General features: G+C 45.2%; 1 protein-coding gene across 1 annotated transcript in view; it reads left to right on the top strand.

Annotated features, from left to right (window-relative positions):
* Nucleotides 1-7,062: 7,062 nt before the first annotated feature.
* The window catches only part of GREM2 (gremlin 2, DAN family BMP antagonist), a 39,573-nt gene continuing 32,476 nt past the window's right edge, over nucleotides 7,063-14,159 (top strand). The window contains exon 1 of the mRNA XM_075412514.1: nucleotides 7,063-7,382. The gene's annotated coding sequence lies outside the window, so the exon portion shown is untranslated. The remainder of the gene's footprint in view (nucleotides 7,383-14,159) is intronic.

The following is a 14,159-nucleotide window of genomic DNA, read 5'->3' as shown; positions in this document are numbered from 1 at the left end:
AAAGAAGTTCTTCCTCATGTTCAGCTGGAACTTCCTCTGCTTCAGTTTGTGCCCTTTGCCCCTTGTCCTGTCGCTGGGCACCACTGAAAAGAGTATTTCCCCATAACATTTATCTGATGTGCCCATAATATGTTTGAAATATTGAAAGATCCTTGTGTTTAAACTGATGTTTTCAGTGAAATGCTTGTGTATTTCCCAAAACATCCACTGCCAGTCACTATCAGTGAGATAAATTTAAGTTTAATTAAAATATCTAATTCAATTGCACCATATGATATTAATATACTTTCCCCTTGTGTGCTGTACATATTAAATTGTTATCATATGTATTCCATCCTGAACATGTCCCTGGCAGGATTCTTGACACTTAAAGTCTGCCCTGCTGTCAGACGAACCATCCATCATTTTATTTGTTTGCTTGGAGCATCCTCCTCTGCTCGGGGTGGGGGTGGGCTCCCTTGGCTTTGGGCAGCTCAAACATCTCCCACAGCCTGCTCGCTGTGTCGTAGCGAGGAAGAAAATGCTCGTAAAGTTCAAAGGAGACACGCTTTCAGTCACGGACAGCGGTGAGCTGCCTCAAGAGCAGTAACACGGGAAAGCCTGAAGCAGGCATAATGAAAGAGCCAGAGCTTTCCTAACGAGGTGTAGCAGTGACTTGGCAGGCTGAGGATCGTCTTTGCCTCTTCTTCGTAGCTGCTGTGCCGTGAGGTCCACAAACAGGGACAACATGGTGCTTTGGGTGAGTTTTTTCTCCTTTGGGTCGTGCTGCAACTAATTAGTCTTCTTTCATCTTAGGAAAGTTTTGAGCGATTTTTCCTCCGAAGTATCACAGATTTGAAATGCCTCAAACTAAAGCAAGAAGCTGGAGCATGTTACACAAGGATGCAATATCTGTGGCTGGGTTATAGACCAGGTTTTGAGAGGAAAACCACCAGGAGATTAGGAACTAAGGAGAAGCAAGGAAATGTTAGTTGATGCAGCTGGATTTTACTTTTTCTTCCTTTCCAATTGCATGAACTTGTGTTGTTTGGGAGTAGAGGGAGATGTCACACAAAGAGCACCACTTGTAAGAATCTCACTCAACACATTTTCATGAAAGAAATTAACCAGAGATCCAGTTAATTACTCACAGTTCTTGGAAGAAGCTATATTGGCTGTCTTCCTAGTTCCACACATATTGCCTTTGTTAGTCGTTATACGGCAAGTGAATCATACATGACAGAGCTGGTCTGGCTGTAATATTTTGAGGTTATCTGGTCCTATTTAGTGAAATTCCCTAGAGATCCAGATGTCCCCACAGCCCCTCATGAGGGCGAAGAAGGAAGGGACCTCATCCCAAACGGACTTCTGCTCTCTGCTGCTCACCTCTCTTCTTCGGCTAGATAGCCTCTCAATCCAACAGAGAAAACAGAAACGGAGGGGAAATTGACTGGTCTCCTCATTCATTCAGTTCATCTTGGATTTAGGCAGGATCGTCTGCTCTAAAACCTCTAAAGCATCATCAAAACAGGGTAAAAAAAGGAGCATCTAAGTTTAATTTAGAGAAGGGGAATGACAGACCTCAGATAGCTTAACATTAGTTTATTCTTTTAATTTTCGTTGAAAGTAGTTTCAAGCAAAAATCCAGATCTATGTCATACAGTACATGAAACAGAAAATATAGGCCTGGACATGTGTAATGCTTTGTTATATGAGATCACTGCTTTCACTCTAGATGAGCATTTTTTGAAGGGTTCTGCGTGGCTCAAGTTTCTCAAATTGTTTTTGAGGATTCAAGGATTTGTGAAGTGTTCATGACTTCATAAACCACAGCTTTACAAACAGTGTTGAGAAGCACGCTTTGGGCTACCATGTTCTGAGAAAGGACCTGAGAATATCTACAGATCCATTCTGTCTTCAAAAAGAATGACAGCATTAACATTTCACACCCTCCCTCCCTCTGCTTTTTTCTGTTCTTCACCAGTTACCCCATGATCTCCTCGAAACCAGTATGGCAGCATGTATCATTAAGCCTTCACCAATCTAAGCAGAAGACATCCTCAGGCTGGAAAAAATCTCCAGTCAAGGAGAAGTTTATTTCAGGCCCTGTGTGGACTCACCTTTTTTAATGTGGTAGACTGAATTGGTGAGCCTTATGGAGAGTTTTCAAACGTACATGTGTGAGGAGCAATCATTTCCTCCAAGAAAACACACAAAGGACAGGGAAGATGAGAAGGCTGAGAGAGGACCTTATAAACACTTCTAAATATCTGAAGGGTGGGTGTCAGGAGGATGGGGCCAGACTCTTTTCAGTGGTGCCCAGCGACAGGACAAGAGGCAACGGGCACAAACTGAAGCAGAGGAAGTTCCGTCTGAACATGAGGAAGAACTTCTTCCCTCTGAGGGTGACGGAGCACTGGAACAGGCTGCCCAGGGAGGTTGTGGAGTCTCCTTCTCTGGAGATATTCAAGACCCGCCTGGACAAGGTCCTGTGCAGCCTACTGTAGGTGACCCTGCTTCAGCAGGGGGGGTGGACTAGATGACCCACAGAGGTCCCTTCCAACTCCGAACATTCTATGATTCTGTGATGCTGTGAACTTTCAAATACCTAAAGCTCAAGTTCCTGGAGTATACAGACAGGCTCGGGCATCTGGACAGAGCTTGGCTCAAATGAAATTTTACTGGGAATGAAGTGAAAGAAGACGAAGGTAGAGAAAAGTGGTAGCCCTCTCTTTTCCTTCTAAGGAGCACACAGAGTAATTTATATTTGAAGCCAGAATCAGGCAAGACTGAGAAAGTTTCATTCATCTCTGCTGTGAAATACAAAGATGGTATTTTTGACAGGAATAGTTTTATCCATGTTAACGAAGTTCGTTATGGGGGTTTGGATGAAGTATTTACTCATGTCCCAGGGTGGGATATTGCCCTGTCTCAGGTAGAGACATATTTTAGAGTTGTTTTTCACAGCAGAGATAACATATTGAAAACACAGGATCCAAATTACCGCTGCTTAGAGTGCTTTTCTGGCTTGAATCCACAATGTTAGAAAGAACTCCAAATTAAAAAAAAGCAGGTGCACTATGTCCAAAGGCATCTAGGTGCCTAATTGTCTATGAAAACAGTACGAGCTGTTGAAGATCTTGACAAGTGTGATTAATCTTAAGGGGACGTGACATTCTCCCGCATTCTCGCAGCTTCTCCTAAGCCACGACCCAATATTGCCGCTACGACCTATCCCACAGGCGCTGAATTAGCACGCAGATAAGCTGTGCGCCAAACGCTCTGCGTCAGCGGTGGGCTATCACATTTTATAATTCCCATTCAGCCAGGTGGCTTTCAACGGGAGTTGTCGAGGAGCCACAAGTGGAATATTTGCACGAAGTGACCACAGCTGGGGTGGGTCCAGCCACTGGGACTGAGGAAGCTCAAGACCAGGAGTCAGTCACCGAGGATAGACCAGTCCAAGGCTCCAGGTGGAAAGTACGCTCAGGAAAACAGAGAACTGAAGGCTACCCCAAATCAAAGAGCAAATCGAGAGCAAGGTCAGGAAATCAAAGAGCTTGTACTAAAAGTCTCGGATAAAAATGAGTTAGGACTAGAACGAGATAAGGCAGGTTAGTCAAGAGGCAGGAACCCCACAGAACCAAAGGCGATGCAAGGCAGTGAAAGCAGTCTGTGGGCTTGCCTCCTGTGCCTGAATGAGAAACCTCACACCAGCCCTCAGACCGTGAGGCTTCTCAGGACACAGATCTCCCAGGAGAGCGCTGAGCCCTGCTCCTGGCTACAGAGCTCGGCTGCTCAGTCAGGGCCAGAGGGGAGGGTGTGTGCCTAGCCTGATGCAGGTTGATCAGTTTGTTCATTCAGTGTAGGTACACCAGCTCGCGAGCAGGCAGAATTTGTATAATGGAACCACCAGATCTCTCAGGTTTCTTCTTTTCCATCTTACAAATCGCTGTGGATCATGTCTCAGAGGTCAGGGCATGTGATGGACGGTCCCATCTCTCAGGCCTCCTTTGGCTCTGGGGCTGCGCTACAGCCCTTCGTGCTCTCCGGGCACTCCTGCCAGATGTTTTCACGGATGAAGACAAGCTCTGTGTTTAGGGCTGCAAAGCAGAACAGTTTCTATAACGGGGGTGACAAAGATACGGTCCTTGCTGTGAAGGAGATGGGCACCAGTTGTTTGTGTTTCATCTCAGTGTGAGACAAAGGACATGGCACAGTCATTCCTGAAGTGTGGCCACATCAGAAGTAGAATGTAGCCATGAAATCTGTAGATTAAAAGCAGGTACATGCTTCAACGGCTTGCTGAATTAGAGGCTCTGTCATTGCCAGGGGACGTTAAAAGGTTAGTTTCTCAGTTAAAGTACAGCATACAAGAGAAGTCAGGCACTCACACTGGAGGAAAGATGCAGTAATATCAATATGAATGTGCTTTATGCTGATATTGCTGGGTAACTGCTATCTGCAGCATACAGCTATTTTAGTTTTAAAAAAACAAACCAAAACCTGCACACCTAATTAAAGTATTTTTAATGGTATAAAGTTCTGGCTGTACACAGCACAAAGAATAAACATGCTGTGTATTTTCTACATCAGATCAACACCCTTTGCAGTTCTCATTAACGAAGTTATGTAAAAAAATGTTTCTTTGCATCCAAAATGTCTCAGTTAGCCTTACTACTAGATATGTGGAAGGAATATGTGTGAAAACCAAACATTGATCAAATAGAAAATGTAACATTCCTCTTTTAAAAATAGGGCATGTAATGAGAAAATAAAAATTATTTATGAAGTCAAACGACTTTTAAATCTTTAAATTCCCCACATACCTTCTAGGATTATAGTAACCTGTGGAAGGTCATTATAGTTATAAGGGAAAAGATTAAATAAGCACTTAAGCAGACATAAATAAAACGGACAGGTTAAAAGCTATTAAATTGAACAAGACTAGAGGGAAACCTAATCAGTGCTGTAAAGGAATCCAAAGTAACACAGAAGGAAACAAACACAATGTTGAGCACGGCTAATGGGAAGTAGCAACTCTGGAAGTACAAAATCTTATGCAGTCCCAAGTCATCTGTACCGCAGAAAGTTCTTGGGTTATAAGGAGCAGCACAAAGAATTTATCACAGGAAAACTTCCGTAGCGAGTTCAGAGCTTTCCCCCAAAATAACACAAAGCAGGAGATAAAATTTGCATAGAGATAATAAGATAATAGGGTTGGAAGCTCGTAGCTAGAAGGAGGCCTAAGGGAACAGCCTGCCATGGGGTCTGCTTCAACAACGGCTCAGCTGGAGAGCCGTACCCCTTCCCCCGACACGGCTGTCCGTCTGTCAAGGGAGAAAAATGGGAGGCTGAAAAAAGGGCTTGAAAACGCAGTACGATTCAAGAGCAAGCATTCTTCCTAGCAAGAAGTCAGGGTGAAGGAAGGCACCGCCTTCTGACTCAGGAAATACTGAAAGACAATCAGCCAGTCCTTTGGAACAGGAGCGCACAGGAAGAAACGTGCCTGCTGTAGAGGAGTCGGGAGGGGATGGAGATGCAGTGGCTGCTGTGCCTCTCGGGCCATGGCTAGAAATGTAGCTCGGTCTCTAAACTAGTCATTTTGTTTCTCCCAGGAAAAAAAAATAAGCAACATGTGAAACAAAACTATAAAATAAAAAAGAATCATAATTTTTTTTAGTTACTCTTGTGTTCCAGAGGTGTAGCTCCACTGAATTCACCGAGGGGCGTTTTTGCTAATAAGGCTTTTCAAATGAGGGACGGATTATACCTCAAGTATGGATATTTCTAAATACGTCTGGTTTTATATATTTCTCAATATTTCTATTTTTATTTTTCTGACTTTCGCCTGAACAAAAACAAAATAAACAAAAACATTTTTTAACTAGTTCTGTATGCCCCAAAGAGACAAAAGTATGCATGCTTTCTAGAGAAGGAAAAATACCATACAATTTTGTGGGAAAAAAAAATAAATTAAATACAGAATCAATTAAAAAGGTTATGGAGGCTACCATTTAAAAATGTACATGCTGTTGTCATGCAAAGGTGTCCCTGCAACTCCATTCTCTGTTTCAAATGCTAGAGTCTGCCAGTATGGATAAATGCTGACTTTTAATGGCACCTGATGTACCAACAGGCATAGATGTTACTTAATTCAACAGCATCAGTTACACACAGGTCATTGCATTAATGAAGAGCGCATCTGTTATAACTGATCATTTTGTTCTCCTTAATTTTAATAAGCAATTTTGCCAAAATGTTTACTGGAACTATTACAACATATTCCTGCGCTGAGAAAACCCGAAGGGCCTATTTATCTGGTTCAACTGTATTCTTGTTTAAACAGAGGGTCACACTGAAACCCGCGGGTTGCCATTTCGCCCAGAAGACAGGTCTAAGATTTGACTGAAGCCTACAGCACGTCTCCGGGAGGGAGAATCCTTTTCCACAGGCCACTTGAGTCATCCTGAGCAAAAAGAACACCAGCATCAAAGACGGGCTGAGAAACGGCAATCGCAGCCTCTGCGATGGAATAACCCCAGATTCAGGAAGAGGAGGGCTAGCATCCTGATTTTATTTTCTGTGCGTGACATGATTTGACGTGTATTTAGCCAAGACAGGGCTAGGAACCCAAACAGCGTAAGAAAAGCAAACTAAACTCAGGCAAAGAATGCTTTGTCCTACCTCAGATTTAGCCCTCAGGTGATCGGGTGCTGCATGCTTTTAATTTGACCAGCTAGGGGTACTTTTTAAAACGTCCGGAGAACAAACGCGTCAGAATATTGAGTGTGACACCAAATGTCACGAACGCTTACAGCCGCGGGTCCTTCAGCCCACGGAGGAAGATGCGAAGGGAAGGAAGGATCCAGGGTGAGAATGTCCCTGCGTACACGAAAGCCTCGGGATTGGACGCCGTGTTCGGGAAAAGGGGGGGGTGAGGAGAGGGGGGGTGGTGAGGCGGGGGGAGGGCAGGTCTACCCGCCAGGTTGGGCGGCGGGCGGCTGGCAGGGAGGAGCGGCGCGGCGCGGCGCGGCGGGCGAGCGGAGCGTGTGGGGCGGCGGGCGGAGGGGGGGGCCGGGCGGGCCGGGGCGAGCTGCGCGGCCACCGGAGCCAATCGACGAGCTGGGGCTTGATCCTCTCCCCGGGCAGGGGCTGCGCGGAGCCAGTGCCGAGCTCCCCTCGGCCGCCGGGACCCGGCGCGGCCGCCCCGCTCTCTCCGCGCCCCGCTCTCTGTCACCGAGCGCCTATGGGCATCTGCAGCCAGCCAGGGCTCCGCACCACCGGCACCACCGGCAGCACCGGCAGCACCGGGCGACGACCGTCACCCCGCCCCGTCACCCCTTGGGATCTATAGCTGGCAGGACGGGGCGAGCTGCGGACCCTTCCCCGCCTCCGTGCAGGTATGGGGCTGCCCGGGGGGGGGGGGGGGGGGGGGGGCGGCCGGCGTCCTGCTCCGGCACCTCTTCTCTGGCGGCCGCCGTGCTCCCTTCCTCCTCCTCCTCCTCTTCCTCCTCCCCTGCCCTCTCGCACTCGCCGCCCCTTTCGCGGGGCAGCGGTGCGGTGCGCCGGGCGCGGTGGCGGTGACAGCGCGGGGCCGCCCCGCAGCCCCGCCGGCAGCCCCCCGCAGCCCGGCCGGCAGACCCCCGCACCCCCCCGCAACCCCGCCGGCAGACCCCTGCAGCCCGGCCGGCAGATCCCGCAGCCCCCCGCAGCCCGGCCGGCAGACCCCGCAGCCCCGCCGCAGCCCCCCGCAGCCCGGCGGGACGTCCCCGTGGGGCGTTTGCGGGGCCAGGGGGGCGGAATCCCCGCGCGGGGCTGCGGGCAGGGCCGGGGTGGCGGGGCTCTGCTGCGGGAGGTTACCTGGGCCGCCGGATCCCGCTGGGTTCGGAGCGCCGGGCAGCGCCTCGCCACGCTCCCTCCCAAGCAAAAAAAAACCCGAACCAAACCCAAAAAACAGGGGGAAAAAAAAAAAAAGAATCTCGCGCTGGAAACCTGTGCCCCTTTGTACCTTCCTTTCTTTGCTTTGGGTTAATGATGGTTTGTGATTATGAAACCCCACGAGGGATCAGCTCCAAGAGCGAATGGCATTACTTGAAGTCATGAGTTGGAAATACATACATGTGTATACATACACTGGTTTTTTCCCCTTGCAAATGAGGATTATAATAATACAAACCCATGCCTGTCTCACAAGGAGCTCCTGCCCGACTTTCTGCTAAAGCCGAGGAAGTGTTTGCGCTCTCACAGGTCTTGCAGAATTGGAGCCACAGGTCTTACAAAAAATTGCAGTGGCATTTGGCTGAACAACTCTTATTTTTAGCACGCTATTGTGAAAGTGGTTATATAACTTTCGGTGGATTTTTGAGGACAAAATTAACAGCTTGTAACAGGCTAAACCTCTTTTTTTCTCCGAAAGAGGAGACATAAACTGAATGAAAGCCCCACTGAGGAGAGCCGGGTGAACTTCAGCCTGACAAATGACCGCGGCGGAGATTCCCTGCGGAAAAGCCCCGGGTTAGGAATCCCACGGTCCTCCTGCAGATCGCGGGGCAGCAGGTGCGAGGCCAAGCACCGCCTGTGCAGAGCCCTAATTAGCAAGCTGGTTATCAGGCCACTTCAAGGCTGTTCCTTGCTAAACCAGGGAGAAATCAGCATCATGTCAGAGTCCCGTCTTCCCGCCGGTGCCAATGCGATAGCGATGCTGTGTTCCCTGAGGGGATTAGTTTGTTGCTTGAACTCCCAAGAAGTGCACGCTGCCTGAAAGGTTTGCTTTGAATACCTGACGGCTTTTAATGCAGATGCTTCGCTTGCTAAACTTGGTGCGTAGTTCTCAGGCTGACCTTCCCTCATCTCTTTCCAAAAGTTGGGGAAGAATAACAATACCCTAAGATTGTCAAGAAAAGCCCTGAGAAAATAATTGAATAGAAGGAATGAACAGCAATCTGCTTATTACTGAGGGCCAGGATATGAGGGTTCTGTCTCAGTATTCAGGCTCCGAGCAAAAGACTTCTCTCTCACTTGTGTTGCGTGGTCCTCATGTACTGCCATCATCCGAGACGTGCGGTGAAGTCCTAAATTCTAAACATTCATGTGTGATTACTGGGAAGCTGAAGAGAGCGGGCTGATTTGCTAAATCTCTGTTGCAGGATGAGTGAGAAACGTAGCAGGCGGAGTTTTGCCTTCTCGCGTCTCTTGGAGCTCGCTGCTTGTGCAGAGCTCTTGTGTGCGGGGAGGACGAGCATCTGGTAGCAGCGAGGTTTGCTCAGCCTTCCACTGCAGGGTGAGAAGTAAGTGAAAGGTGCATCAGTGAAAAGCATCAGCAAGGCCTCTAAAAGGGTGCCACAGAAATAAATGCCATTAACACTAGATTTTTGAGCTGATTGTTTTAGCTGACCTATTTGCTTTTTATTTGTCTGTCACATAGACTGTGGCGTCATGAAACATGATCTTCAATGTCGAAAAGAACAGAGGTATGAGAAGTTGAAAAATAAAATTTAGGAGATTTTTGATTCTTTCTATAGTATCAGGTGAGGGTAAAAATTAATACATGATTTACCAGCTAATCTATAAATCCTGTCCTTTGGAAAGTGCTTGGTTTCAGTCACCATTTGTCAATGCTTAAGAAAGTGTAAATCAAATAGATCCAGATCATCCTCTTCTGTAATAAATAGTTTAGTCCTGCTGCGGTTTTGCTTGATAAATTCGGTAACTGGTAAATTCCAACTGCTCTACACACACTACTACTAAATTCACATTGAAATAATTCTAACTCGAGCGTCAGAAACTGGTAAATTCCAATCTGGAATTGGTAATTTACCAGTTTCCAATGCTTGAGTTACAGTTATTTCAACGAGCGGTTCAAGTCACTGTGCAGATTTACTGACATCCGAAGAGTCTCTTCACGAAGAGCTGCACAATACGGTCTTTCACTTCAAGCTTGCAGATGCTCGTGGGTGTGGCTGTGCATTTATATTAGTGTTGTGCTTCATGTCAGGAGTGTAGTTTTGATGCCAGTCTTGCAGTTGTTCCCACTTACTGTCCATCTCCGTATACCTCATGGTGGGCCAGCTGGATTCCTTTAGGATGAATCTAAATGAGAAGATGTGCTTGAGTCATTGCTGGAAATTCCGACCGTGGGACCAGACCAGAGCTAGCCTGACGTAAAACCCTGTAAAATGCGTAAGAGTGTTGACAGAAAGTCTTCTGCTCTTAACTGTTTTGCTCTGTATGTCTGTTCCCGTTGGGCTGTGCTACCTGCTCACGTAGACCTGGTCCATTTGCGGCAGAGCAGGACTGACGCACCGAACAGTTTGAAGCCGACAGTCACCGTCTTTCCCAGGGGCGTGGGCTGGTCCCTGCTTCTCGCACCGCTGCCGGCCCGTGTGTTACCGGGAAGCTTCTTCTGGCTCAGCAGGAGAGCACAGCCCTGCAGCAAACTCTGGCTGCCCTGCATGGATATACACACACTGAGCTCCCTTCAGTTCTAAACACAGATGGCTAATTTTTTTTTTTTTAATAGTCTGGCGTGTGATAGCGGACTTTTTGAGTGGGGACTTTGGATAATGCAGCCTTGTGCTTGTCTGGTGAACGTGAACACAGGAGTTGCGTTTGGGAAAGGACAACTGGTGCTTCTTCACGGTTGTTTGCCTGTCGCTGGCTGTAGCCCTTCTGCGTATAAAGGTTCACGAGGCTGTGTTTATGTTCCTCATTGCATCTGGGAGTGGTGAGGAATGTTGGCCTGAAACTTAAAAACTGTCTTTTGGAAATGCAGCACTGTGTTTCGTGGGTGCAGCATCTTGGTTGACTACATTTCCCGTAACGCACCAGAAGTGTTGCTTTGGGCAATGATGGGACCATCTGCGGTGGCACTTCTGGGTCCCAGCACATGATGGGAAACATCCTCTGGCCCTGGGGTCAGGTTGCCCCAGGCGGGTGGGAATGTGCCATGCCCAGGGCGATGTTTAGAATCATCCACTTAAATACATGCCAAAACATTTTTTCTGCAGTTTTCAGTCTAAAGCTGAAAACTTTGCCGTTCTCTGTTGTTTGGTGATTTGGCTGACGTTCTGCACTTTCATGTTTTTCTTCAGTTTGCTTTTCGTGAAAATTATTTCAAATAAAAGGATGATTTTGTTAATTATAAACCATTATTTTTTGTATGAAAGCATTTCTAACTAGAAAATACATTATTGGAGCAATTAGGGATGAAATGCTTCTTAGTCAGTAACAGAACACGGTTGTTGTTGCTGCAGAAATTGGGCTTCTTACCAGCACTTGAGTTTTACACACATTTGCACAGGGATCATGATGGAAATCATAGGGTTGCATGTGTATAAACTAAATGATACAAAGCTCCTCCTTGTTCTGGATCACTGTGACTGCCCTGAGACTGCTTTTAGATCGCAGAAAATGTTGTTCTATTCGGAACAATAGGACTTGAAAAACAAGCGAGCTTTTCCTTCTCAGATGACTATTTCTGTTGCTAGAGGTTGTCTACTCCAAACTTTATTCCAATGCATAACTGCTCAGTGACATGTAGTATAGATTTTAACATGAGTTGTGTGGATTATAGATAAGTCACTTGAAACCATGCTATTTCTTATTCTGAGTGCATTAAGTCTTTTATTACCAGTTTTTGAAGAAGATTTTTGAAGCCTGTTTCAGGAAGGGAAGCAGACCATAAGAATCTGCCTTGCTCCAGGATGTTAAAACAGAGGGCAATCTGTCTTTCAATATCCAGCGTGATACAATCATGGCAACTGCATTTGTAACCTGTCTTTGTCAAAGAGGTGTCTTACAGCATCTACTTTTCACATCCTTTTTTTTTTTTTTCTTCTGGGCATAACTATGTTTATCTATGAGATTTTTAAATTATTTTCCTGTGATTGCTGTCTACATAGTATCTATAAGAGTGATAGTGACATATTTTATATTAGTCATAAAACTAAGGGGGATTTACTAAGGTCAATTTTCTGTCGAGTCTACACATATAGAATATATAATACGTATAGAATTAGTTGTACTGTAAACGTGTGTTATATATAGCAATATGCATGCTACTGTGTTTACGACAGTCTTCTTTATAGAAAGAACAAGGTAAATTTACCTCTCGTTTCAGACGGTTTTAAAGTCATTATTGTTTAGGAAGTGAGTATTTTAAGAAACCATGATGTGTAATGAAACGAAGGGGATATTAAAACTGTGATACATTCAAACACAAAAAGTCTCATAAAGAATTCATTTCTGCCTATTTTGTGTTAAGTAAGTGGGAGAAGTAAAGTGCAGTGGGAAAGGAAAATATAGTATTTACCCTCCAAATTTAATTTTGGAACCAGTTTTTATTGAGTGTGATGGGCAATGCACAAATACAACATCAGACTGGTGATTTAACAGCAATAAATCTTTAAAATTTGCTGAATTTTTAACTTCCCTTAAAACTTGGAAACAGCATTTGTACAACTCACGCAGAATGCGTTGTTGACCTTGTCTTGTACAAACACTTGCTGGAATTGGAAAACTGTCTTGAGCTGGTGCTACACCAGAAGGAGCTGCCGTTCTTCATTGGTGTGCAGCTTTGCTGAGGATTCCAGCCATGTCTAGTCTATCCTATTACTCTGCTTCAGTGCTATTCTGATAATGCTAAATAGCCTGATATTCCACAGTAGTGCTAACAAAAAACTAAACAGCACTGTAAAAATCCTGCATGACCATTTCTGGCATGAAACAGCAGTTTTCCCCTGGTGCAAATCTCAGACCAAACCTCGTTTCCAGTGAGGCCAAAACACTAGTTTGGCTTAGAGTTGAGCAGGATCCTGCCCATGAATCTGGCCAGTCTCCATCCAGATAACATCTGGAAAGTTGTCATTTAAAAATATGTGGGAGAGCTTGGGATAGGGGTGTAAATAGTAGGTCAGAGCTTCTATTCAAGATGAAAACATCTCAGCTCTCAGATGTCAGACATCCTTGCTCTAGGCATGTTTTTTTGTTATGATCCATCTATCGTTTGTCGGTTCCTGTTCCATCAACATAATTTGGAGCTCAGTCTCCTTTGCCAGTAACAAGAGGAGGTGGGCAGGCACAGAACGTGGAGAATATGTGAACATGTTGCGTGACTTAATGGATACATCCAGTAAAGTCTCCTAATAAAGAGCGAGATGGCTATCACTTGTATTTTGATTTAATTTGTTCTCTGGCTGACACCTTTTAGATTACTACACACATCGGCTTAATACTAAGTGTGTTTGTTGACTTTGGTCTATGTTCTTCATTAATGAAGCCCCTAGAAACTTTGCGTGATACTTCAGTGAGAATAGCTTTTGCCCAGATATTCTTAAGAGGGAATACTTACAAACTGAAACAAATTATAAGTACCTTGGATTCTGTGTAGGCAGGGAAAGATTGTTGATCTGCCTCTTTCATATTTCCATTTCTTGCTGAAGCTGGTCCCTAAGTAAAGTCAAAGTCATAGCCGAGAACTTGTGACTACTTAAGGATGTCTGAAGCTGAAGATTCAAATGTCACATAAACTGATTATTAGGAAAATCTATAGTTTTATTAAAAAATCACAGAAAACATGTAAATAGCACTTTTATACACTACTTATTATATGTAATGACCCTTTTTTCCGTGGGAGCCCTGAAGCGAGACAAATGCACACAGTTGGAAACGAAGCTAGTTTCTGCCATCTGAAACTGTCTTGCTTTCAGGTTCCCAAAGTTCCTTCAGTCACTCACAAGAAGTTATTCAACAGCTCAATCTAGGTTATTCTTTTTTTCTCTTTTTCTCTTTTTTTTTTAAACTGTAAGACAAATCCTACCTTTGTCTACCATAAATTCCTCCCAAATGAAGAGAAACTCTAAATACAAATTGTACCATAATAAATCCCATTTGGTTTTCTTTATTCGCTTTTTTTTTCAGTCGTCTGCACTTGATGTTCTTTCTTCCTGAAAGAGCACTGAAAAAGCTCCTTCACAAGCTGCGGTTCACGATTTTCTGAATTCTGCATCGAAAATGCCAGTTGCTTTATTCTTCAACTCAGGTAGACTGCTTCCAACTAGAAAAATATTTTTATGTTGGTGTTTCAATAGCTGACTTCAGAAGTGTGATACATGCAAACACTATTTTGAGTACCTATTAGAAATTGCCAATCTTCTCTTTACAAATATAGTCTTTTGTTT

The sequence above is a fragment of the Opisthocomus hoazin genome, chromosome 2 (genome assembly GCF_030867145.1).
Source record: "Opisthocomus hoazin isolate bOpiHoa1 chromosome 2, bOpiHoa1.hap1, whole genome shotgun sequence".
NCBI classification, from domain to species: Eukaryota; Metazoa; Chordata; class Aves; order Opisthocomiformes; family Opisthocomidae; genus Opisthocomus; species Opisthocomus hoazin.
This window is presented reverse-complemented; position numbering and strand designations above follow the sequence as displayed.